At 33.5% G+C, this 26,612-nt stretch overlaps 1 protein-coding gene across 2 annotated transcripts in view; it reads right to left on the reverse strand.

The window, feature by feature from the left end:
• LOC118194571 (nose resistant to fluoxetine protein 6-like) overlaps positions 1-26,612 on the reverse strand; it is a 138,927-nt gene that overhangs the window by 111,613 nt on the left and 702 nt on the right. Inside the window, exon 1 of one of the 2 annotated variants that reach the window (XM_085824261.1) lies at positions 25,063-25,158. The exons of the other annotated variant lie outside the window; for it this stretch is intronic. The gene's annotated coding sequence lies outside the window, so the exon portion shown is untranslated. Of the gene's footprint in view, positions 1-25,062; positions 25,159-26,612 lie in introns of those variants that run through there. 2 annotated transcript variants of the gene reach the window in all.

The following is a 26,612-nucleotide window of genomic DNA, read 5'->3' on the forward strand; positions in this document are numbered from 1 at the left end:
GCGGTTATACCAAAACTTTAAAAAAGTCAGTTCACCAAAGTTTAACAAAATGCTGAAAGATAAAAAAGAAACTGGTGATTCATGGTTTTGTATATTATGTGAAGAAACCAAGGAAGAAGAAATGATACCAATGCATAAAATGTCACGCTTGGATACATACTCGGTGTGCAGGAGTTAGTGCTGCAATTAAAAGGTTCTTTTGTTGTAATTGCCGTTAAGAAAGTTGATGGTCCAATTTAGAAAACTAGCGGTCCAAATAAGGAAACCGATGACACGATTTTTTAAATTCATTTTTCACCGTTATAAATAAATTTTAAAATTTAATAAATGATTCTATTTTGAAGGTACACTTAGTGAGTTTATTTTCTACTACTTAATTTTTATTGGCACTTCTTCAGACCTTCTATATAGTGAAAAAATACATAATTGGTCCAAATTAGGCTACTCTTCCCTACATGGGGTCCGCCGATAACATCGCGGCAAAATCATCGCAGGCGAAAACGTCGCGGAGAAAACAACGCAAGGTGAAAATGTCGTGCGACAAAACATCGTGGGAGAAAACACCGCAAAGAGAACACATCGTAGTTCTAAAACATCGTGGTACAAAATATTGTCTTCAAAAATAAAGCAGTTCAAAAACTTCGCAGTTTAAAAACATCGTCGTCGAAAATATCGCGGTAAAAAATAAAGTACTGACAAATCATCGCAGGACGATAACATCGCAGACCTGCTTTTTTCAGGCTTTAATAATTGTAAATGGATATTCCCATAATGATTTGTGAGCGCGAGATTTAGATAGAAAGATAATTTTTACTTTCATATTTTTTATTAACTAATAAATTTTTGCTGAAAAAGTAAGAAGGAAACTTAAGAATAAACTGAAGCAGAACAAGAAATAATTTTCATCATAAGAGTATTAGACTGACAAAAGTGAAGAAAATATTCTCATAATTAGCAACTTTTTATAGATAGTTAGGTAGCTTCCTTTTTCTAAACTTTTTTAGATTTTAGATTATACTTTTAATGAAAAATTACCAGTAAAAACTTTATAAAAAATGATTTATTAATGACCTTTGTTAGTTAACTATGTCAGTTTAAAATTCTATTAAGTGCTATAAGTTGCTTTGATTTTCTATTCTTAAATTTCCTTCGTTCTTTTTCAGCAAAAAATTATTAGTTAATAAAAAATCTGAAAGTAAAAATTATCCTTCTTTTCATCTTGCGCTCACAAGTCATTACGGAAATATCCATTTACAATTTAAAGCCTGAAAAAATCATGTTTGCGATGTTATCGTCATGCGATGATTTGTAGATACTTTATTTTTTACCACGATATTTTCGACGACGATGTTTTTAAACTGCGAAATTTTGAACCGCTTTATTTTGGAATACGATATTTTGTACCACGATGTTTTAGAACTGCGATGTTTTCTCCCACGATGTTTTGTATCACGACGTTTTCGTCAGCGATGTTTTCGGCTGTAACCCCCCCTACATTTGTTAGACGATTTTCATAGTAAATACAGAAATATTTTACCTAACATTTTCTAAATGTTCTGTTTGATAACCCTTATTCTTCGCTATTACTTATACACCGTAATTTCCAAGACAATAAAGCCTTTTGTAGTATCGGAAGAGATATTTTATCCCATTCCTCTCGAACAAAGTCTAAGAAAGTTGTAGGTCGATGGTTGGACAAGCCGCTTACAAGGTCAGAAGCGCAAAAGTACATTGGTGATAGATCAGGAGATTTAATAGGAGCATGAGTGAAGGGTATTGAAGCAGAAAATCCCATTTCTGGTTCCATTTTTTCCAGGAAACCAGGATTTTGACTTGTCGCTGCTTGCTTTGCCTTGATGCAGTTTTACTGATTCATCACACTGTGTGTAAAGATTAGGTATTTCATATTTGAAAACTGGGTATAAAATACGTTCCTGGTAATACGAGGAATTGGCCTTAACAGTTTTCTGCACTCCTTTTTATTTCTTGTTGTATGAAAAACCAGCAACAATCAAGTTCCTTTGGAAAAACCTTTCTTTAGATTATTTGAACCGTGTCTTAAGTTTTTTCTCGTCTTTAATAACGATAATGGATCTCTTTTTATTGCAGTCATTAAAGCACATCCAAGCTTTGTCTATTGTGACAACATTTTTTCATTTTGTTCTGCTAAATGTTTCTCAAAGAATTCTGCAGCGCGTTCTGCATTCGGCGATATGTCGTGGAGAAAGCCGATGCACATTTTTTTTTTAACCTTTTTAAGATTCAAATCAGCATTATTCGCTTTGTTTACAGTTGATACTGAGCCTTTTAATGATTTTACAACTGTCCTTTGTTTTGGTGGATTTTCTTTTATCATTGAAGATCTTAATTTTCCAACATTCGAAACATCCCCTTTTTCTTTGGAACAGTTTTTCCACTCGAGGGCTAAATATTGAAGTTTTCTTCTTTTGTTGTTGACAACATTGCCTATCGTAGCTTTAGATATCGAAAAACCGGGGCTTTCGCAATGCTTTTTAATAATTATATACGAATAATTTTCTTTGGAAAGAACAGAAACATTAGCCATCCATTGCTTCTTTAAAACATTCTTTTGATAATTTACCTGAACATTTAAGTTCTTCGAGATACTTGATCTGTGCTTCTACTTATTTACAAACAGAAAATGTTGACTTTGGCTATTTTTTTTAATCTCGCATAGCAATCAAAGCTAACGAAATTTCAACGGAATATCAAATTATAATTTACAAAAGATGCCACTTTTCTTCTTAAAAAGTGCGCGTAGACAACTTTTTAGGCAAATTTCTTCAATGCTTTAGTGCTGGTACATCAATGATAAAATTCATTTGTCTCGGTAAAAACGTTTGCATGTATTAAGATGAATTAATCCTCCATTCTTCGACAGGAAATGTATCTACAAAATGGATGTACGGATCTTCAAAGTTATGCGATTGATTAGTCAAATTCTACACTCAAGCCTTTCTATTTAGCGTTTCTTCGCGCTAACCATTTATTTTGTGCCTGCATAATATTTTTACTATTTATTCAAGTTCTCGCTTACGTACGATGCTGAATGGCAATATCTAGAAATGGAAAGAAAAAATATTCTATCATCGTTTTACTGCAGTATAATATTGCTTATAAATTCAATCTGAATATTTATAATAAAGTGATTTCAAAAATCAGGCCAGATATTTTTCGTCTACTTTAGTTTTAGATTTAATTTAACAGATATGTCATTGATGGATCAAACTGCGCTTCTTTTCAGTAAAATGAAATTGTCTTATGAAATTTTCAGTAAAATGAAAAAGTCTTATGAGTTTTCAGCTTACCATGATGCCTTAGATTTAAATTAAAATTTTATATGTGTGATACAGCAATTTCGGAAAAGTATATTAATTGTTGTTTAATAAAAACTAAAATGTAAAAAAAAATATTTTCCTTTTTTAAATCATTTGGCAGTCATAAAATGTGCGAGTACATTTAATGTTGTTAGCTTGGTAATAGTATATGCTAAATGTGTTTCGTACCTTTGAAGTAATTTATTCATCTAGTGGACCAACTAAATAGTTTGTATTGGAACTGAATTGCAAATTTATATTTTTTATCATACTGAATTTAAAATACAAGGCCTTTTATGAAAATTAAAATTAAAATTTATGGTATTCGAAAGAAATATTTTTTGAATTAAATAAAGAATTTTAATATTTTTATAAAAATATTGAATTTGTGTTTAATCACTCTTTTTAAATAATTTAAAAAATGTTTGAGTTAATATAAATAATTTTATAATTATTCTGAGAAAGAAGTTAATATAGAATGCAAGTTAAATAATTTTGAATTACAAAATGCAAAATGATAAAGAATGTGTTTCAGTAATATAGGAAGTATGAAAAGTAACTTTCAGCATTATCGTAATAAATATTAGAAATATTAAAAAATTGAATAATTAATGAAATTGGATAAATGCAATGTAATTAAAAACGGATAAGAAAAAGTAATTTCAAGTTATGCCGGATGATGTTATAGTAATTGCGTAATAAATAGTTAAATGCAAAGTACAGTGGTCGCCGGTGACGAGAGCTAGTGCCATCATTTCGAGGCAAAGACAAAGCAGGACAACATGCGATGGAAGCATGCGTCGTCACCTACCCCTAAAAAATTCAAAGTTGCATTCTCAGCAGGCAAGATGCTCATCAACTGTTTCGACATCCGAGATTTGATATCCGTCGAAATCCTAGACTACAGAAAAGCCATTCACAGCGACGTGTACTGTGAGACACTCCGTTGCCTATGCAAGTTCACAAGAGCAAATGGCCTGAGCTGCTCATGGAGGGAGTGATTATGCTCCACGGTAACGAGCAGCCACATGTCTTTAAAGGCACACAAAGTGTGATGGCCACGTTGTTGAAGCAACTTGAGCATGCGTCCTATCTCTGGGGCGGATGCTCAAGTTGCCCTTCGACTTCCATGTGTTTGGTCCATCAGACAAGTCGCCCTGCAACTGTGCTGAGTCGACTAAAAAACATCTCAAGCGGAAGCGCGTCAACTCGGAAGACGAACTGAAGGGCACAGTAGAGGACTATCTCCTGTCACAGCTACAAGAGTTCTGGGAATAGGGAATCCTTCGGCTCGTGAAACAGTGGGATATAGTATATGTAAAAGCTGAGGCCTATGGTGATTACTTACGAATAAAGACTTCAATTATATCCACAGTCTCGTATCGTACCTTTTCACTTTAACACCCCATATAATATTGTCAAGAACTAAACAATATAAATGATTTAAAATTCAAAGAAACGCAAGCTATCTAAACACAAAGAAAGAAAACAACGAAAGAACAGGGCTTTTATTAGCAATCAGAATCTGACGAAGTCAAATCTACCAATCAGAACGGAAAATTCATTGAAAAGCAATAGCAATTAAAACAAAGCGAAAATCAATGAAGTAAAGAAGGAATTGCTAACTTAAAAAAAATGGTACAAAAGAGCTAGCAATCTAAACAAGAGGAAGCACTTAACAATGGATATGAACACATTAATTTTAAAATGAAACTTAAATTAACTTAAACGAATAAATGGATATTTAAGCAATGGATAATTAGCAATATGGCGCGACGAGGGGCAAGACATCTGAGCCAGATTTTGGGAAGAATCTCGGTTTTTTGGTGAATCAATCTAGGAAGCCGCTATAACAAAGAAGTACAAGCATTTTATATAAAGAATATATAGAAAATTATCTTAACATTATTGCAAACTCAAAACACAAATAAAATTAGAATTTTTAATCCATATTTTGTTACTAAAATATCTATTTAAAATTCCAAAGTGGAAGAAAATTTAAATATTTTTCATTTTGATTTTTAAGTCTACGAGAGTCTCAAATAGATCAAACTGCTGCGCAGTGTTTATTTGAATCGAGCTAGAATCTAGGTAAATGGATTAGCTGTAAGAGTTTTCGAAAGAAATTTCCTTAGCAAATTCTATATTTGTAAAAGAAATACTCCTAATATCTCAATCTGAAGCCTCTTCATGAAGTTGAGGGTAGGAGAAGAAGAGTAAATCGGATTCTATCCAAGTTGTGGCTTTTTGCAAAATCTGGATGAAACTTAAGCACAATATCTTGATACAGTAATTCAAACTGAATTTTTGGGTATATGCACTTCGAAACAGTTCTAGAAAGACAAATTCACACAAAAACTACTAAACTTAAAACCCCTTCGCGCCGACTGTCACGTATACGTGCCAGCAACGAACACACTTATCTACCGGCCGACACGCAGGCGTGCCAGAGCATTGTTGCATTTTCTACCGACTGTCACGTATTTGTGCCATACCTTGGAACGTTTTTCAAACTATAATTTCTGCCACAAGATGGCACTGTATGCCCATATGGTTTCAGATACATGTACATTAGACCTTCTACTCGAAATGAGAGAAGCATGATTCACATACACGTGTTTTTGATTATATAAACAAACGGGGAACTAAATGTTTCCGAATGACGTGATTTATGACGTCTCTTTAAATCGCACTTTATTCGCACGTGGTAGTTGTTTATTGTAAGTAGAAGTTTTATATGCGCTAAAGCGTTCAGTATTTCGGTTTACAGTTCAGTTTTTAGAAAATAATTAGATCTTGTTAGACGTGAATTCTTTCTGTTTTTACCGTTTCAATGTCGAAGCGTCGAAAATGTTTAACAGAGCATGAAATAGCAGAAATGATGCAAAATATTTCAGATATTGATTCTGAAATTCTGATATTCTGATATTGATACTGAAAGACATTTTCCAAAACTTTGTTCAGAAGAGACTGATAAGAAAATAAGACGACGATGCTTCGTTTGTTCACATTCCCGGAAAAATCCTCCAAAACGGCAAATGAGTTATTACGAGCTCAAGGAATGTAACGTAGGACTGTGTGTAGATCCCACTTAAAATTTTTCATACGAAAAGAGAATTTTAAGTAATATATTTAGTTTTCAGATGTATAATGTTAAAAGTCATAAAATGGTGAGTAATTAAAATAAAATGTGTAAAATATGCATTTAAACAAGAAATAAGGTAGTTAAAGTATATATATAAAAATATCTATAAAGCATAAGCCGTTTAAATACTCTATAGAGCATTATTAAACAATGCGTTGATACTTCGGAAATTTCATGGATTTAGGCTTACTAGCAAAAAAGCCCCTGTCCCTGGAGAAACGCTCGCGGAAGACACTGCCGGCCTCGGCGATAAGCGCGCGTTTTCGCTACCCGGTTCGAAGGGGTTAAAATGAAGACCGATTAAACAAAAAGAAGTGATGTGCTAATTTTAAATATTGTTACATTTTTATTTCATCGAAACATTTGTATGATAAAGGAAATCGTTACCCATTTTATAAAATTACAAATTTCAACTCGTCGAAAGGAAATTATTGTGTATTTTCGTAAAAGAGAAACTTAATACGCTAGCACGTATTCCAGAATAAATGTTTTGGCTAGTTCAGTGAAACTATTCATTCTAAGGTCTGAAGCAATTTTGTTAACTTGTTTACGAACAAAAGTAACTTCCTTATCTAATCCGCGGATGATGAGTTAATCTAGGTCAAGTTCACTTGAGAGTAAGAGTAAAATTCTCCGATGTAAACTCTTCTAAAGGAAAAAGGTAGGATATCTTCTGTATTGTGATGCAATAAGAAGGAACAGACTTTTATTTTCAGTTCACCAATTAATGTCAACTCGAGAGCTAAACAAAAGTTCAGATAATTGCTCAATAGACATACTGTAATAACTTTTAAATAGATTTAATAGTAGGATGCAATTGGGGTACTCAACATGATGATGTCTGTTGAAAGAAAGTGGTGTACTGAAATTATTTGCAGAAAAATCATTCTAATTTATGCTTCAGTGCGTAACATTGGGCTATTGCTTTTTCGGCATAATTAAAGTACTTGAATTGTTGCAGTTTGTATGAAGAATATTAAGCAACAACTTACTCTTTGTTTGAGTAAACAATAGAAATGAAAGTAATGACGTGTTTTCCGAGAGCAAAATAAAGGAACAATTCTATACGAAACGAATTATAAAACAAAATATTGCTAGCAAAATGTGACTTTGAAAGTGATTTTGAATAATATACTTACATAATTTTTTTAAATTCCAAACGAAGGGAAAAGTAAATCAGGAAAATGTTAAAGACGCATTGTATCTGTGGAGAAAGGGGAAAACTTTGTGCAATGAAAATAATCTTACTCAATCCTAATTTTTGTTTCAGTTGTCTAAAAAAGAAAATAGAGAGTATGATAAATAGTATGTTTAGTTTAAAAGGACTTTTGAAGACTAGACTGGATCGCCATGTTAACCCTTTGTTGCATCATGTCCATTCTAGTAGACAAAGTTTAGATTTGTTTATTCTTCTGTAAATGCCTTAACAGATTCCATTCTATATTATTAGAATTTTCAACTGTCTATCTTATATGGCTGTATAGCATCACTAAGTAAAGCATTGCTATTTGGAAAATGGCTGCTACTTCTGTTTCCAAGTTAGTACAATTTCTCATAGTAAACATTATATAATATTGCTTACATTTTCTTATACTACCGTTTTTTATTCATAATTAGTAATTTTATACATTTTATTTTAAATGTCAGTTTGAGAAAATTGTGGAGTGGGTAGGTAAAGATCTATCGAAAAGAGTAAATTGAAACCCAAATGTGCTTGCTTATCAAGCCAAACACCACTGGAAATGTTTATGTTTGGCAAGGAATTTCTAGAACATTTGACATTTTAATCCAATAGGTACAGGTTACAAAATCGTAGCAAAATGAATTCAATCACAATCGACGAAATGAAGGTGTTTTGGAGGATCTGTATGTACATGTCAGTTGTAGATTTACCATTTAGAAGATGGTTGGTTTTGGTTTATTAGATTACGGCAAAGCACTCGAGGGCTATCTGCCTTAAGGGAGGGATGCCTTCGTGGAGGACTTTTTAAGGGAAACTGGCTCGTATACACGTTACACATGGGGAAAACCACGAAAACACCCATGCAGCCAGCCCGTTCGCGGGATTCGAACCTCTGACCGAACTACCAGTGTTCAGCGACTTTACCGCTCGGCCGCTGGTGGGCCCATTTAGAAGATGGTCATGATCACTACAAACAAGGCAGAAAATGATTTCAAATGCAATGACCATAAATCGTTGGGAAGAGATTTGTATGCATGTACGTATATGCATGCTGTCCTCTGTAGTGAACAAGCTGTAGCAATTATTTAAAAGGAAATTTGAAAAAAAAAATCTGAAATTTTTCAGATTTTAAATTACGTCCAAAGGGGCGTTTTTTCAACGTTTTGAGTGTTACCTTTATTTATTAAATATCATGTTCTTTGCACTTAAACCATAAAATTCAGTTCAAGAGCAATATCGCAAAATAATGTTAAATTAAGCATATCTTTAGAATTTCCGATATACACAGTCTCGCGAGCTGGAGATAAAGATAAGATTTTTTTTCTATATAACGTTGCCATTTCTCGCTTTTAAAGCATTGAGTTTGTAAATCAAAAATTCGTTAAAGTTTTACAAAATATAAAATCTATAATAAAACAAATTCCAAATTTGGGATTTTAGATGCCCATATTCGCAGTAGGATTTCGTCATTCAAAATTCGATGGCTCTATGTACCATTGTTTTATCACAATGCGAGAAATAGACAATCATTTATGCAGATTTTTCATTATTTAATTTCTTCAAATATAATGCAGGACTCTAACATTTTGTGGCAACAGTTTGAAAAGTGAACCGACGTTTATAGGAGTCCGACGCAAAATCGCAAAACGAAAACAATAGTCCTTCAGGGACAAAGCCCCTTTGGACTAATAAAATTAATTTTTTTATTATTACTAAGGTTAAGTATAAAAAATACAACCATTTTCGTTTAACTTCTCTAGATTATTTGTATACAAAAAAGGGTTAAGCAAGAAATTTTACCTTAGAGATAATGACTTCGTGGAGTACTTTCTAAAGGCCCACTTATATTGAAAATGAGCATGGAGGGGAGGACCAACGTAGTCAACCTGTTCTGCCAAACTGAGTTCGATATTCGTTCGTAATTGATTAAAGCAAAATACATGAGGGCTAACTAAACTGCTGAAGAAAAGGGGCTTGTCTTAAGGAAACTGACTCATATTTACGCTGTCCACAGCAGGAAAAGCATGAGAATCTAACAGCTAGCCGGTTAGCTTGGAATCGAACTCCTGACGAATTACCAGTATTCTCCTATTTGCTCAGTTCTGCCAATGGTGTGCTTGGCGGTCCTTTAAACACTGGAACGGTCATTTTTCAAAGAAACTGTTTGGATGTTAGCTAAAATATTTTCGATGTTTCATCCAAATTTACATGACGATTTCAAAATATTCAAAGAAAGGGTGCATTTCTGAAGAATGTCAAGTACAGCTGTAAAAAAAGCTTAGACAAATGCGAGCACGCATTTTTATAGTTTACGTATCATCACTAAACTTTATTATATTCAATACAGCATACTAGAAAGCAGAGTTAGTTCATGCTCGACAAATAAACACGCAGTTTTTGCATATTAGGCTCGTTTAAGAGAGCGTTGAACGTTGTTACGCGTGTTTTGGAGTTTGTTTTACCGCTTTATGTGATTACGGCAAAGCTTTAAGGAGAGAGACGCCTTCGTGGAGGACTTTCTAAGGTGGTGTGTGTTGGTGTATTTAATTATGGCAAAGCACACTAGGGCTATCTGCCTAAGGGGAGGGATGCCTAAGTGGAGGACTTTCTAAGGGAAACTGACTCGTATACACGTTACACATGGGTGAAAAAATACTCATTGATTATGAATTTATTTTTTGAGAATAAAATTTCTTGGGTGATTTCGGAATTCTGATATCATCTGAGCAAAATTGGTTTAACAAATTAAAAGGTTATGGTTTTCCGAGTCACAAGTGGCTTCTTGCTTACAGTTTGCTTAATCGATTATGGCTAAGTAGGCGAAGGTTGTCTATGGGATTAATTTTTAAAAAATATTTGTAGTATAGGATTATTTTTTTTAATATATTTGTTATGTAACCCATGAAGAAAATCTAGAAATACAGCCAGCCTCTTCGCTGAGATTCCAACTAGGATTGAACTATTAGAGGTCAGTGGAAGCATAACATTTTTACACTTACAGGAAATACAGCTAGAGAGGCACTTTCTCAGCACGCACAACATTTTATGAATTCAAGTTTCAGTGCTTTATTTCCGGCCTAAACTTTTCTTAAGTGAGCCAAAAAAAAAAGGGGTGTCTTTCGAAGTGGTTGGCTCCTATTTACTTTATCCACTAGATATGAAGAAATCTTAAAAAATATTTCTATTAAATATTGTTTTTCTTGCCGTTTGAAAGATAATAAAAAAGAAATCTGATGTGGACAACACATGACTGCCTCGTACGTCCTATTAAATTATACACATTTTTTTGCTGCACTTCATTGAAACTTATTTCCTCGAATTTCATCAGATATATTCCTCATTCAATCAATTCAGTTCTCACTTCACGGCAAGGCAAAAATACATAAAAACTCAAAATAAATTTTAAAATACAGAAAAACGTAAATACTTTTTCCGATTTAAATTACAGATTTTACGCCAAAACAAATTCGACAAAAGGACAGAAAGGTACCATTTTCAGTGCACAAAAATTAGTTAACTTTCTGCCTCACTGGAAAAAAAAAAAGTCACTGAAGTTGGTGCAAAAATTTGCATTTTACGGTTGAAGAAATAACACATATCAAAGCCCTTTATGTATTTTAATTATTAATTTTTGGCACCCAACCAGGGGTAATATATAGAAACGCTGACTGCCGTACTGAAGGGCCCGGGTTAGAATTCCGGAGAAGGCATGGATGTTCATCATGGAGGTAGAAAAGGGAGGAGGGGCCAACCCGCGCTAGAAGTGAAGCATGCTTTGAAGCTTGGGTCACCAGACGGGGTGTTCTTTGTTTACATTCAGAAGCTCGCTTGACAAGATTCTGATAGTATTTCGACACACGACAGTTCCGTAGAAATCGAAAAAGGGACACTCTCGCATGAAAGAAACATTCATAGTGTGATGGATAATAGCAATTTGTATAGTTTAGTGACATTTACGCAAAAATCACATCTTGGTTATTTTTCGATAACTAACAACAGCGATTTTGATTATGAATTTGTTTTATAAAATTCTAAGCTGTTGCACTACAAAAATATAGATTTTAAGAAAATTGCTAAAAGAGATCTGCCAAAATTTATTTTCTAGAAGATTTGAAAAGTTTGAAACTTGATGGCTAAATGTAAATATAAAATTATGTATGTTAAAATATTTGTACTTAGGCACATAGGTCAGATTAAGTTTTTATTAAATAGAGTAACGCATGCAAGGGCTATCTGCCTAAAGAGAGAGATGCCATCGTGGAGGAATTTTGAAGAAAAACTGACCTTTGAGTGGGTATTAAAAATAATACTTATAATTTTCATTCAAATTATATTCATATATATTTTTTATGTAAAACTTTCGGGTGTATGCTAAATTAGTGTAAATTACTTTACACGAAAAATATAGTGAATGCGCAGAAATTAAAAATTTGCACATGCCGGAAATGATAAATAGGAAATATGTATGGGTATTTATGCATGTGCTTGCAAAAAGCATGTATCTGCCTTTGACAAAATACTTAAATATTCATTAAATTATTTATAAATGTATTTGAAATGAAGAATTTATTCACTTATAAACAACTGTGAAAGTACTGTGAAGAAATCTAATGATTAAATGTATCTAATTTATAATGATTATAAATGTTATCTAAATATATAATAACCTTAATATTGAATTGTAAACATAAATTGTAATCCTGTTGACAAATACGTTATAAAACTATTTAAGCAAGAATTGTTCGTATTGGAAAGCAATCTGTTAAAATGTATTGTAAAGCAAATGCTATGAGATGCGCACTTAAGAACTTAAGAACGTAATAAAGAGTTTTGGAATATGTATTGTTGAAATGAAGGGTAAAAAAAAAAAATCTGATAAGTATAATTAAAAGAATTATTCCCTTTACATTTTATAATAAATCAGTTACAAGTTTTAAATAATACTTAAAAAAAACTTATTTGATTCCCTTTCAGAAATGTTTAGAGAAAGTCAAATACTATTTAATACCTATTTAATTATTAGGAATTAGCGAAATACTTATTTAAAGTATTTCGCTAATTCCTAATAATTCTCTAATTTAAAATGAACCGAATAGAGCATTAATTATAAATTGACTTACATTTTTCGATTTAAAAGAAGCCAAAAAATCATGTCATATTTAAGAAAGCATTTTAGGAAGAAGCTCTATAAATAGAAAAGAAATAATGCATAATTTTAATATTAATATTACAATAAACTTTGATCTTAATTTTTGTACCTTAACCGAATAAAATCGAATTACCTTAATTTTTTTTTCTAGTGTAATTAACGAAAACTTGTGAAAATATTTCATTCAAATTAAACCATTCTGAGAAAACTGTCCTGTGAAAAGTATAGCATTTAATTCCGTTCAGAATGAAATGTTGTTTTCACATACTTAGGACTCTGCAGTGTTGTAGAAAAAGAAAATATATACATTTATATGTATATTTGCCACGTAATTACAAAATATTTACACCCGAACGCGTCAAATCCCATAGAACTCAATGGTAAATTACCCAATGTTTTGGTCACCACGTAGGGATCGCCGGTGCTTCAGAGCAGGGTACAGAGAAACTTGTTTAGGGCGACTCCATCTTACTTCCTACCTCCATGATGTTCATTAAATGGGTAGTGTTTGTGCAGTATGGAGGCACTTTAAATATGCAGCGAACAGAAAGTTTTCTCGAGAAGTTAGTGATAGAGGAAGATGAGTGGAAGACCTTTGGAGCAATATCCGCCCCCGGGGATCCCTTCTCTATCAAAATTGGGGTCGGAACTGAGCTAAGTCAGTTGTCATCTGTATGGTGGTCAAGGCTCTTGCCAACCACAGGCGCACTTGACTCCTTGCCACGATGAATGTCTTGGGCTTGTGCTGATTTTCGTCAGACAAATGAGATTGATAACAACAATTACAAAACGAAAATTCTGCGAATAGGGTAGCGTGAAGCATAACGTATTTTTACACTTACAGGAAATACAGATAGAGAGACACTCTCTCAGCACGCACAACGATTTATGAATTAAAGTTTCAGAAATTTACTTCCGACCTAAGCTTTCCTTAAGTGCAATGACTTCTGAGGAAAATATAAATGAGTACTTTACCTTCAATGATTTTTACAGTAAACATTCACAATCTCATTAAAACGCATCGAAGATTAACAGGTGAAAACAACATTTGAAAGCTAAATATATGTATCTTCCGCTGGACTTTAGCATTGTAATTTAAAAAAGCTAAGTACCTGCAAATCTTGCCATGCAATCCCCTAGTTCAGGGGTCGGCAGCCTATTGAAATGGAAGAGCCAAAGTTTACAATTTACAAAATTTCCCAGTTTTTAAAGAGCCACTAAAATTTTCGTTTTAGTATTATGGTATATATTATTTCGTTTCAGTAAATATTATTTGAGGAACTTGAGCGCTGCAATTTCACATCAAAAGAGTCGAATGCGGCTCGCGAGCCTCAGGTTGCCGATCCCTGCCTTAGTTGAAAACTCCAATTACCTTGACCTGGTATGGTACGAGTCTAGCAAAAACAAGTAACACGGTTCTCCTGCTGTTGTTTCTACTTGAGAAATATAATCATGCGTATACAATATTTTATAAATATCATGTGTTTAAGACACAATAACACGCCGAATAAATACTAATTCAGAAGTCAAACAACAAAAATCAGCGTTATATTTACCAAATTTTCACAGGACTAGTTTCGATGGTTTTACCGAACCACCATCTTCAGCTGCAAAACCGCAAATGAACCAGATAGGAAATAATGATTAGATAAGATAAGAAAGCCTGGACAAGAATAAGCAAGTGGCGCCATCTGTTGGTGAAACCAGAACTAAAACATAATTTCTTTAAAGGCCGAAGGCAAATTTGGATCGGAATTAGGATCGTTAACTAGAACAGAAAGATTTTTATGAATGTGAAATGCCTCTAGAAAATCCATTTCTCCAATGGAAGATGTTTTTTGAATAATTTTGGCAGCAGAAAAACTGAAAGTGTGGTTTTCGGACCAACAATGTTGAGCAACAGAAGACTTCTGTGTTTCCTTTTTTCTAACATATGCCTCATGTTCCTTGACGCGAAATTTTAAGGCTCTCTTAGTTTGGCCAATGTAAATTAAACCACACTGGCAAGAAATCCTATAAATACCCCAGGAATTCATATCCGGAATGGGGTCCTTGAGTATGGAACTCGGAATTTTATTGATGGGAGAATAAACAACCCGAAAGTTAAATTTCTGCAAAATATGTGCAACAATCAAGCTAATTGATGGAAAGAAGGGAATGACAACAGAATTTTTATAATCTCCTAAAACAAGAGTGTGCCTTTTAGTGTGTTGAGATGAGAATTTTTCAACTGCTTGATTAATAATGTTGGGTGGAAAGCCCCTGTCAATAGCTATTGCTTTTAAATAATTTAGTTCTTCATCAAGGGCTAGTTTGGAGGAGCAAACTTGAAGAGCACGGAAAAGATAGGAATAAAATGAAGCTAACTTTTGTTTAGTCGGATGACATGATTTAAAGTGTGGTGGAAGGCAAACCGATGAAGGTTTACGGTAAACCGTAGTACTGAAGTTGGATGTGTTACGTGTGACCAGAATGTCGAGAAACGGAAGAGAATTGCAAGTCTCAAGTTCATGATTTTACAAATTAATCTGATCATGCATTTTTACAAATTAATGAGTCTTTACAGTGCAACCATACCAATTATACACAAAATTTTCATCATACCTGGTCAAAAATTTTAATACCTGTACAAATGACAAACATGCTACATTTTTACAGTGTGGATGTTTAACTGCATTTTAATCCTTTCGTGATGGTGAACTAGTAGCTATCAATACGCCACTAATACCACAACGTCCCTTAAGAACAGCTTACATTAGTTTGAACAGTCGGTAGCTGCTGTGTAGTCATAAAAAACTGAAATCCATACAATTGAAATCCATACAATGTCTATCCAACGGGTTTGTATTTTTGTACGATGCGATCACAACTTTCTTCAGATTTTGGTTTGGTTTATTTGATTACGGCAGAGCACTCGAGGGCTACCTACCTAAAGGAAGGGTGGTTTTCGAAAGGAAACTGATTCGTATGCACGTTACGCATAGTAAAGTCACGAAAATGCCCATGCAGGTAGCCCGTTCAACGGGATTCGAAACCAGGATCGAACTGCCAGTGTTCAGCGTCTTTAGAGCTCGGCCGCTGGTTGGCCTTCTTCAGATTTTAAATATACACTGTATTTTGAAGAATGTGTACTTTTCAGTAAACTTAATCGTATTTTTCTTCAATGGCCTGTATTTATATCAGACTCCTATTTATTATAGCTTTCCGAAACAGTTTCGTTTACCAGTTGCCATTTCTCTTTCACATTTTTATGCTCTACCTTAAGGAGGACAAAAGTTAAGCCACATGTTAATATTTGAAGCAGATAGGTGAAACGAAGATTTTTTGGATGTAACTCTGCTTACTAACAATATGGTTCAATGATTTTTCAGTATGTAATGCTGATCAATTACTTTAATCTACGATATAGCACAAAAGAAAGAAATCAAATACACTTTATCCATGTCAAGAACATTTCATTGTTTACTAGTTAAATGCAGAGTTTCTGTTTGCGTATCATTATTATAATTATCGTTGCCAAAGCGACGCATTTAGTAAATGCCCGATCTTACCGGTGCTAAGCCATTGTGAAGCGAATAAGTAGATCTCTTATATAATCGTCACTAGCTACTGTGAAGCATTTATTGTATATCGTGTATAATCAGCATCGAAATCTTTCGTTCATATTTAAGAAATATTTCACTCAGTCATTTCAAAGAGGTAACATTAATTAAGATTACCACAATTTTAACCAATTCTTTCTAAATGATAAATCCACCAATTGTAACCAATTCTTTATGAACCGATGTAAACCAATTCTTTACGAACGATAAGAAACTGTTGAAGTGGTTAAAGCATAACTTTGAAATGAATAGAACCTTTCATCATTAGATGAGCCGCTATAGCCAGAGAACTAGCATACTCGTTTTGCAACGTAGGAAGTTTACTACAGCAAAGCACTCCAGAACTAACTGCTTAACATTCTTACCCACCAATTGGTCGTTGTATCTGAACATTAATACTATAACCTAAATTCGAATCCCAGAGATGGAGATGTCGCAAGGGTGTTTTTATAGTTCTCTACATGCAAATGAGCCAGTCTACCATAGAAAGACGTCATCAGAAGACGTGGTTCTCCTTAGGTAGGTAGCCTTTGCATGTTTTGGCAAAATCGATTAAACAAATTACCAGACGGATTCGAAGATGGTTTTCTGAGAGATTGCGCTTGTATTCGCATTAAACATAAAAAATACCATATAAAGTTTACTCCTCTAGTTTCTTGAGAAAAGTCCATAATAAAAGACCACAGAAGAAACTACACAGCTATTATTGACCACACAACAAAATTCCACGCCGATAAAAGCTTGCATTGATAAATACCCACGATTCTTATGTAGGTCATACTTATTGGCAATATAAAATATATTTTTGATTAGAGTAAAGGAGTATTTGAATGTCATTAAATTGATTTTTGATACCTCATAAGTATCAGTCCAGGTGTATGGGTTGCTGATAAATTTTTCAATGCAGTCCAACTTATCGAAGGCAGCAGCGTGATGCTGCTGTGGTACTTTATGCAGATGCAAGCAAGATGAGTTTTGTTTGACGAGCTATAAGGCTTTGGTGACAAGTCTGAAAATTTTGCATTTATTTTCTCTTACTTTTATGATTTTTCATAGTTCTTTTCTCCAGGGAAAAAAACAAGTGAAATGGATTTGAATTAAATTCGAAACATACATTATTGTAGTCCACAAGTACCAGTTATTTTGCATTCTAAATTAATGTTTTTATGCTTTTTTAAACAAATTTAAGGCCACTGTTTTAATAACATCAAGCAGAGAACGAACAGTCTACTATATATATCAGCATTCAAAAACAGTCTTTCACTGTCGAATGATGATTCGTGTCCAGAGCAGGCAAGGACTGGCATGGTGAGGTCCATTCCGCCAAGTGACACGTCCCCGCAATGGCGAGACAGCAGAACAGGACTTGGGGGGGGGGCCATCACAGTACATAGCAGGACTTGGAGGGTACCATCTGTGTGGATATTTTCATATGGCCATCAAGACTATGCAATATCTTCATGGCTAAGCCTTACGTGACAGAATTCGCAGAACCCTCGAGTTTTGAAAATTGATTAATCGCCGGTCAGTCAGTTTATCTGTTGATTACCAAGCTAGAGAACCATCTTCTTGCACATTTATGCCACAATAACTAGCATACGTTTTAGCTCATTTTAGTTTTTTTATGTGCTGTATTCATAACTTATATCGCTTATCTAAGTAAATAAAATGAGTTTTTGGTACTTTTCCGTTTTGCCGGCGCAAGCGAAAAAGTCGCCAACAATGGTACAACCGATGCCAAACGGAATATTCTGGCTGGTAACCTTTTACGGCTCATTTTCAAAACAAGTCGCAGCTTTTTCTTATTGATTGTTTCTTTCATTACTGGCATATAATTACATAGAATTTTTATCAGATAGTTCAGTTTTATGTCTAAGGCCATTTTCGGTAATTAAGTCAGTTAGGATGCAATCACAGCGCTTGCCCGAAGCCGAAAATATAGAAAAGGTAAAGTCAAAGGTTAAATTCCTCGACTCTAATGAGAATGCATTAGCGAAGTAAAGTACTGCATTTTTACATAATTTCTGAGTAAGTTATTCGTACGAACTGAAATATTTCTTGCATTTAAACTTGTGTTCCACATTAAGATTTAACTTCAAATTAATGTAGATAATTACTGAGAGCATTAGATTTTTGTAGAGTAGTTTACGTGAGATGAGATCGCTTGGGGTCACGTGATATGAACCGGCGAATCAGGATGTTGAACCATAGTAAATTCTTAATTTAATGTCTTTTTGCAAATTTATTGCCTTTATTTATTGGCTTTTTATAAAATTGTAAGCGATATTAAAATGTTTATGCCTTCAAAAAAAGAATTCTTTGAACTAACATTCTTTTTTAAATATTTTTTATGTGCATCCTGTATGTTGTCGCCAATAAAGTCTGCTTGGCGAGATTTGCGCCGGCGAAACGGAAAAGTACCGAGTTTTTTTTTCCTGCAAATTTTTGTAAATGATTGGCACGAGTTTGACGAGACATCCGGAAAATTACTTTCACGGTCAAAGAGAAAATAAGTACCGGAAATACTTTGGATGGATATTTAATATAAAATGTATTATTCTAAATTTATACTTTGTATACAAGCTTTATTCTCGACTTTGTAGCATTTTTCTCTTAAAATCTATTAAATGCTCGGATTTTCAAGTAAAAGGTGTCGTTTGATCAAAAAAAGAAACAAAGTTGCAGAAATAGATCGTGAAAAAGGTTTCTGAAATCATTGGAAAATAAATAACTTTACTTCGACCTTATAAATTGAACAATAAAAGAAATTAATGTCAAAGTCATAATTTCTTTTAAGGTGGTGTGGTGTATTTAATTATGACAAAGCACACTAGGGCTATCTACCTAAGAGGAGGGATGCCTTTCGTGGAGGACTTTCTAAGGGAAACTGGCTCGTATACACACGTTACACATGGGGAATTTCTTTTAAGGAAATTATTTTTACTTAAAATGGCTTTTTGAAGAAATTCTTCTCAAGGTTTGCTTTGATACATTTTTAGCGTGATCTTTTAAAGCGCAATATTCGAATTGCTTCGCACATAAGGAAGCCATTTTTTTTCTCTAAACAATAAAGCTTTACTGCCTATGTTTAGACAGAATGATAACTGTTTATTCTAGAAAAAATCCTTGGCGAGTAATATCTTTTAAAGGAATTTAATTTTCCTTATTAGATTAATCTCGTTTATTCCATTTTGATGCATAGTTAAATTATGCTTATTATGTTACAAATCTTTTCCTTATAGCAGTAACAGATGTAGATTCACAACAAACTTATTCCAGAGTTTAATTGAAAAAATTTGATAAGATTTTTGTACATTATTTTACCTTGTTTTAAAGATAACTTTTCGTGGCCTTTTTTATTGAATTCATTTTGAAACAATATATTAGATTAAAATTAGATCTTGAAAAAAATCTCTCATGAAATTAACATTTTACTGACCAATAAACAGGAAGACTCTCACAGAAGCTAAAGGAAAAACTTCCAATTTTTTATCAAACTAGATTCGTACACTAACTTAGCAAACATACATTATTCTAGAAACTGATTGCCAAATATATAAGCTTCTGACCACGAAAGTCAAAAATGGAGAATTTGATTCAATTAAAATCACGGTCCACCAGCGACCAAGCGGTAAAATCGTTAAACATTGGTATTTCGTTCCGGGGGTTCAAATCCCATCAAATGGGCTAGCTGCATGGGCGTTTCCGTGGTTTACACCGTGTAATGTTTATACAAGCCAGTTTCCCTTAGAAAGTTCTCCGTGAAGGCATCCCTTTCCTCAGATACATAGCCTTCGAGTGCTTTGCCGTAATCAAACTATCAAATAAAATAAATGGGAAATGGAATCAAATTGTGGGAGGAATAGCGACTCCGCATTTAATGTAGTACTTCAAAATTGAACTACCGACGCGGTAAGAATGTCCCCGCATGTATTCGGGTACCCCCCCCCATGTATACGAACTGGTTCTCTATGACAAAAAGTAACTTAATGGGATTTACCGTAATTATTTGGTATAACCAAATAGACAACAGCTTCCAATGACGAGTGGACAAGACCTCTAACCACTGATATTTATGATCTGGGTTCAAATTGATAGCTCTCGCGTCTAAACTTAATTATCCAATAAATTTGGAACTCAGACTACCAGTAATTGCTGAAAACTATTGCTAATATCTTTTGAAATTACATTATCAAGTATATTTCATAGAGAAAATGGTTATGTTTTGAATATATACCGTTTACACCTTTAGAAGGCAAACTACATGGTTAGTTGAATTATGGCACAGCATACGATGCTTATCTGCCTAAGGTACAGATGTCTTTGAAAGAAAGCTAAATATTCTTGCCTTAGCATAAAAATTATGGATAATTTGTAAGGCGCCTTAATATTGCTTTTAAATGCTATGCAACACTTATAAAAAGAATGTTTTCTGGAAAACATGCTAAACAGAATTTTTTTAAGGGTCAACTTTAGGCCATACGTAAAATATATCTTATACATATGAAAAATTCAAATGCTATTCCGAGAAAATGCGTAGCTAAAGTTCTATTTGAAATTATATATGTGTGTGCATATCTTAGTAATATGATATGACCCGATCACTCTACTGAGTATGATGCATTGTTCAATTACTGCTTGCATATATTTTAAGAAATTTCAATATCTTATCAAGCAATACTGAAAAATCTTCGTTTATAATGATACTATTGAAAAGGTTAAGCGTTTTGGTGTTATCGTTAACATCTTGCGCAATTTGGCGATTTTTCGGAGAAAAAGAATGATCGGAGGTTTAAATCGGAGAAAATTATTTCATATCATAGATGTTATTAGGTGCATACTTTAATTTTAACTCTATAATTTTCCCGGAAAACAATTTATAAAACTACTTATAAGTGGTATCTCCCACATGTAATTATTCCAGCTCACCGGCCATTTTTAACTCTTCCAATCAAATTTTAACACTCATTAATTCTTTACTGCAGCATTATATAAATCTGACTGCTGTAGCAAATGGCTGACGGCTATTCTTGAACGAATTACCGCTTCGAATGCCAACGTGTTCGTTATACTTTTTTCACGTTGCATTTCCAAAATGGTTATTTTGAAAAACGCATCTTGATCAAATGCGAATCTCCAACACACCTGCCTTTGTGGCAAATTATGTTTCTACAAAGATTTCATAGAACTTTCTTCGTTTGCAGGCAAATCCCATAAGTGAATAAATACCGTTTCAAAAATTCAGCTGAAAATCAAAAATGGTTAATCTTTGGATTATGTTAATTTCGCAATTTTTTTTGGCGAAAATTTGGCGACCAACCCTGCTACAACAACCTGCTAGTTTTTTTTTTTTTTTTTTTTTTTTTTTTTAACTCAACCTTTTTTTTTCCAACAATCTGATAGCCGAATTACGCTTATGCTAGAACTTTTATGGAACAAAAGTGCTTAATCATGACGAAGATTAGGTACGAAATTGGGAGAAAGTGCAGAATCTCAAACTGCTTGCCGCGTTTTTAAGATTTGCACATACACGGTATCCATATACACGTCGACCTATTTTCACTTAAAAAAACATCCCAGAATTGCACAAAAATGGCATTGGCACACTCTTGACTTTATCCATGTATACTGCTAAAGTCCTAGCTAGTAACCTTTATCGCCTTACCAAAATGTCGCCAAACTACCTGTTACCATATTCCAAAGATTATCCCCCAAAATATTACAAGTTGCCTTTAGAGCTTTTAATAGAACCAAAAGCAGAATGTACGAAAATGGCAACGTTTTCTTATTCAAACTCAGGATTACCGATATGGTTTATCTGAAGAATTGTTATGCGCATGATTGCCACAGTTTAGCAAATTTCTGAAAATTTGGCGACTTCTATTAAGGCGGCCGCGATACTAATTTTTTGTATTAATATTTATTAATTTGTAACTAAAAAGAAATAATGAGGTAATGCATTATAGTTTGAATACAGAAAAACATACGTTTTTAATGTGGGAATATTAAACAAAGCGATCTTTTTGAAGAGTGAATATATATAATTCAGCTGACAGAGAAACAACTTTTTTACTATATAAATTATCTGAAATGAATGTATTAAAGCATGAATTAAATACATTATGGTAATACTTAGTTTTGTTCAGCATTAATAAGTGGATTTATTAAACAGAAAAATGGTGATTTCCATAATAGCGGAAGAATCCTAAAGATGATTTATTGAGCTATTAATATCAATTGGTATTGACTGGACCGATGGTTTCTATTGCTTCAATTTGTTTAGCTTTCCAAAATTTTAGAGCTTTCATCGCTGGCTGGCATTTATATACTACGATCATGTCATTCCTTAGTTTCCCACATTTAGTAGCTTGTAGCCTAGCGAATATTTTATACTCTAGTATTATATCATTAAACGATAAAATATGTGATCACCGGAAAGCTAAAGACTCACCATTTGAATAGCGAAACAAAATACCTGTAATTAACTTCATATTTATATTCAGAAAACTGCCAAACCAAATGGTTAAACTTGAAACAATTTCGCCTCAAACCGCGCCAGTCTTCATATGTGCCAAAATGGCTTTCAAATACACCGCGCTATGATTGTCAATGTAGATTTTCTATAATGACATCAGTTTTTCTGATAAACAATAATTTAGAAAAAAATTATCTAAAGACAAAATAGCTGAGCTAAAATTTCGGTGAATCTTTACATTATGGTAATTTGGCGATTTTTTTGGCGACTAACCCTGCTACAGCAACTTGCTAGTTTTGTTTTGGACACCATTTTGTTTTCACGAAATAAAGGCTTTTTTTTTTTACTCAACATTTTTTCCAACAATCTGCTAGCCGAATTACGCTTATACTAGAACTTTTATGGAACAAAAATGCTTAATCATGACGAAGATTAGATGCGAAATTGGGAGAAAGTGCAGAATCGCAAACTGCTTGCCGCGTTTTTAAGAATTGCACATGCACGGTATCCATGTGCACGTCGACCTATTTTCACTTAAAAAAACGGTTAATCTTTAGAATATGGTAACGTAGTTTGGCGACATTTTGGTAAGGCGATAAAGGTTACTAGCTAGGACTTTAGCAATAATCTGAGAAGTACACAGTTAGAATCACGGATTACTTTTTTTTCAGAGAAATGAGAGATCTTGAGACATGTAATGTAACATTTTCCGGAAAATTCCGATCGTGATTTTAGCTAATAAGCACTTAAAAATATTTTCGCTGCTAAAGTGCAGAATCGCCCACTTATTTGTTTGGCGCTTTTTACAAGAGTAAGAAGAGTTGGATTTTTGTCAATTTTCTTTGACTTTTTAAGCGAAAATAGGTCGATGTGTACATAGATAAAGTCAAGAGTGTGCGCAATGCCATTTTTGTGCAATTCTGGGATGTTTTTTTGGTTGATCTTTACATTATGGTAACTTGGTGTTTTTTTGGCGAAAATTTGGCGACCAACTCTTCTACAGCAACCCTCTTTTTTTTTTCCCGCCGCCATTTTGTCTTCACGAAGTAAAGACATGTTTCTTTTCTTTTTATCTACTGAACACTTCTTCCAACAATATAGTGGCCGAATTACACTTATGCTAGAAATTTTATCTAACAAAACTGCTTAATCATGACAAATATTCACTGCAAAATTGGGAAAAGTGCACAATACCATACTCCTTACGCGTTTTTCAAAATAACACATACACATAAACCATGTACACGCCGACTTATTTTTACTTAAAAAAACATCACAGAATTGCACAAAAATGGCATTGCGCACACTCTTCACTATATCCATGTACACTGCTTTTTTCTCATAAATTAGAAAAATTTCACGAAAATACATGACAATTTTCTCAATCTTTAAACCCGGTAAAAAGAACATATATGAAATTACCTGATCGCGAAAAAGTATTTACCCTTTCCAAATATGAACATTTCCACATATAAAATAAATAAAATATCCAAAAACTTTTACCTCTAAATCATCTATTACATTATACACGTCACCAACGAATTCATACCGCAAGCATTACAAATACTTAGTATCAAATATTTAAATTATTTCCATGCACGTTTGCTTCAACTTAAACGTATACCAAATTCCTACAAACATAAAATTCACAAAATAACTATCATTTAATTAAAATATCACTAAACCGTGTACACGCCGACTTATTTTTACTTAAAAAAACATCCCAGAATTGCACAAAAATGGCATTGCGCACACCCTTCACTATATCCATGTACACTGCTTTTTTCTCATAAATTCGAAAAATTTCACGAAAATACATGACAATTTTCTCAATCTTTAAACCCGGTAAAAAGAACATATATGAAATTACCTGATCGCGAAAAAGTAATGAACATTTCCACATATAAAATAAATAAAATATCCAAAAACTTTTACCTCTAAATCATCTATTACATTATACACGTCACCAACGAATTCATACCGCAACCATTACAAATACTTATTGTCAGATATTTAAATTATTTCCATGCACGTTTACTTCAACTAAAACGTATACCAAATTCCTACAAACATAAAATTCACAAAATAACTATCATTTAATTAAAATATAATTAAATTCAAAAACACTACTTAAAATATAAATGAGCACATACATTAAATTAATACATACATAAATACCCATTTCGAATTCACTTTAGTTACGGCCATGGGATCCAAAAATTCACGAACACTGTTTCACACAACACAGAATAAAGCCAAATACAAAATTTCCAGATTTTTTCCCCGATTTCCCCCCTTTTTCCGATTAAACAACCGTAATTCGTCCATTAATATCACATGACATATCCCATGATCTCTCATTTCCCTCACAGAAAATAATGCGTAATCGGAACTGAGTACTGCTCACATTATTACCAAAGTGCCAGGTAGTAACCTTTATCGCCTCCAAAATGTCGCCAAACTACCAGTTACCATATTGTAAAGATCAACCAGATGCACTTCTGTAAGCGTTTACAATAAAGTGCCCTTTCATACTTTTGGCAATATAATGCGAACAATGACGCCAAAAAACAGTGTTTCCAATATGCCTGCCATCCAAAACAACAGCAAAAAAGTTTGTTAAATGCTCACCTTTTATAATCTTGGCTACGTCTCATCATCAGCATCAGATGACTGCTGTACATACATAATGCAATTATGTAGTTCAGACCTGATCCTCCTTGTCCTAATTGGGGTACTGGCGAAGCCACATAAACTCCGTAAAAGTAAGAATACAAAATCTCGTCCGACGACTGGGGAAGGCCACGCTTGCGAAAACTTGCACTTAATATGGCTCCACATGCCCTTAGTGGTGTTGGTATGAGTGTCTTTCTTGCAACAAATTCGCTCATAGCTGTCCAGTTAATCTTTAAGCTCGACCAGACGCATCTATCGCACAACGTTCATAGCAAGAAGTAATTAAATCTGCATTCATACACAATTCAGTTCTAGCTTTCTTACCCTTTCGCTCTAAGTCATGAAAAAAAAAAACCAGTATTTATCTTATCAAACATAGTTCTCCGCAGAAATGATGGTACAATGATTAATTAGAACCAGCCAGGTAATGAAAATCAAAGGTCAATTAACGGCAATTAAAATTCTAATGATTCAAAATGCGTTATTTGTAAGACATAATACATGTCCTACAAATTATGTAGCATTCAGTCACTAAACCAAAAAGTTTCTATCAGATTAAATGGAAGAAAAACATTGGCATATAATACAAAAATGGCTGCCATAACAGGAGGGAAACGGAGTTGATTCTAGGTAACCAGGAAATCCAAAAAAGGGCATCCTTTTCTACACTAGAACCTGCACTTCATGCAAGGGCGAATAAAAGAAAAATAAAGAATAAAATACAATAATAATAATGAATATTTATATAAGGATTAACAATTAATATGTGCAGAAAATAATTGGTAATTTTTCATAAAGGTATGAAAGAAAACACATGGCAACCCACAAACAAATTCTTTTAATCTCGTAACAGGTAGCGACTAACAGTTTGGAAACAATTGTAATAAAAATTAGAGCAGTATAATGATTTCTTCAATTTGAAATGCTGAAGCTTAGAAGCCTGTGCATTCGAAATGTAAAACCTGTGGCAAATCTTAACACACCTCAGTTTCAGAGCACAAAACATCACTTTGTTAAACATTCTACGTTAGAAGACTAAAATTA

Source organism: Stegodyphus dumicola, chromosome 9 (genome assembly GCF_044657685.1).
Source record: "Stegodyphus dumicola isolate Sdum_Otavi_A_Nest chromosome 9, ASM4465768v1".
Lineage (NCBI taxonomy): Eukaryota > Metazoa > Arthropoda > Arachnida > Araneae > Eresidae > Stegodyphus > Stegodyphus dumicola.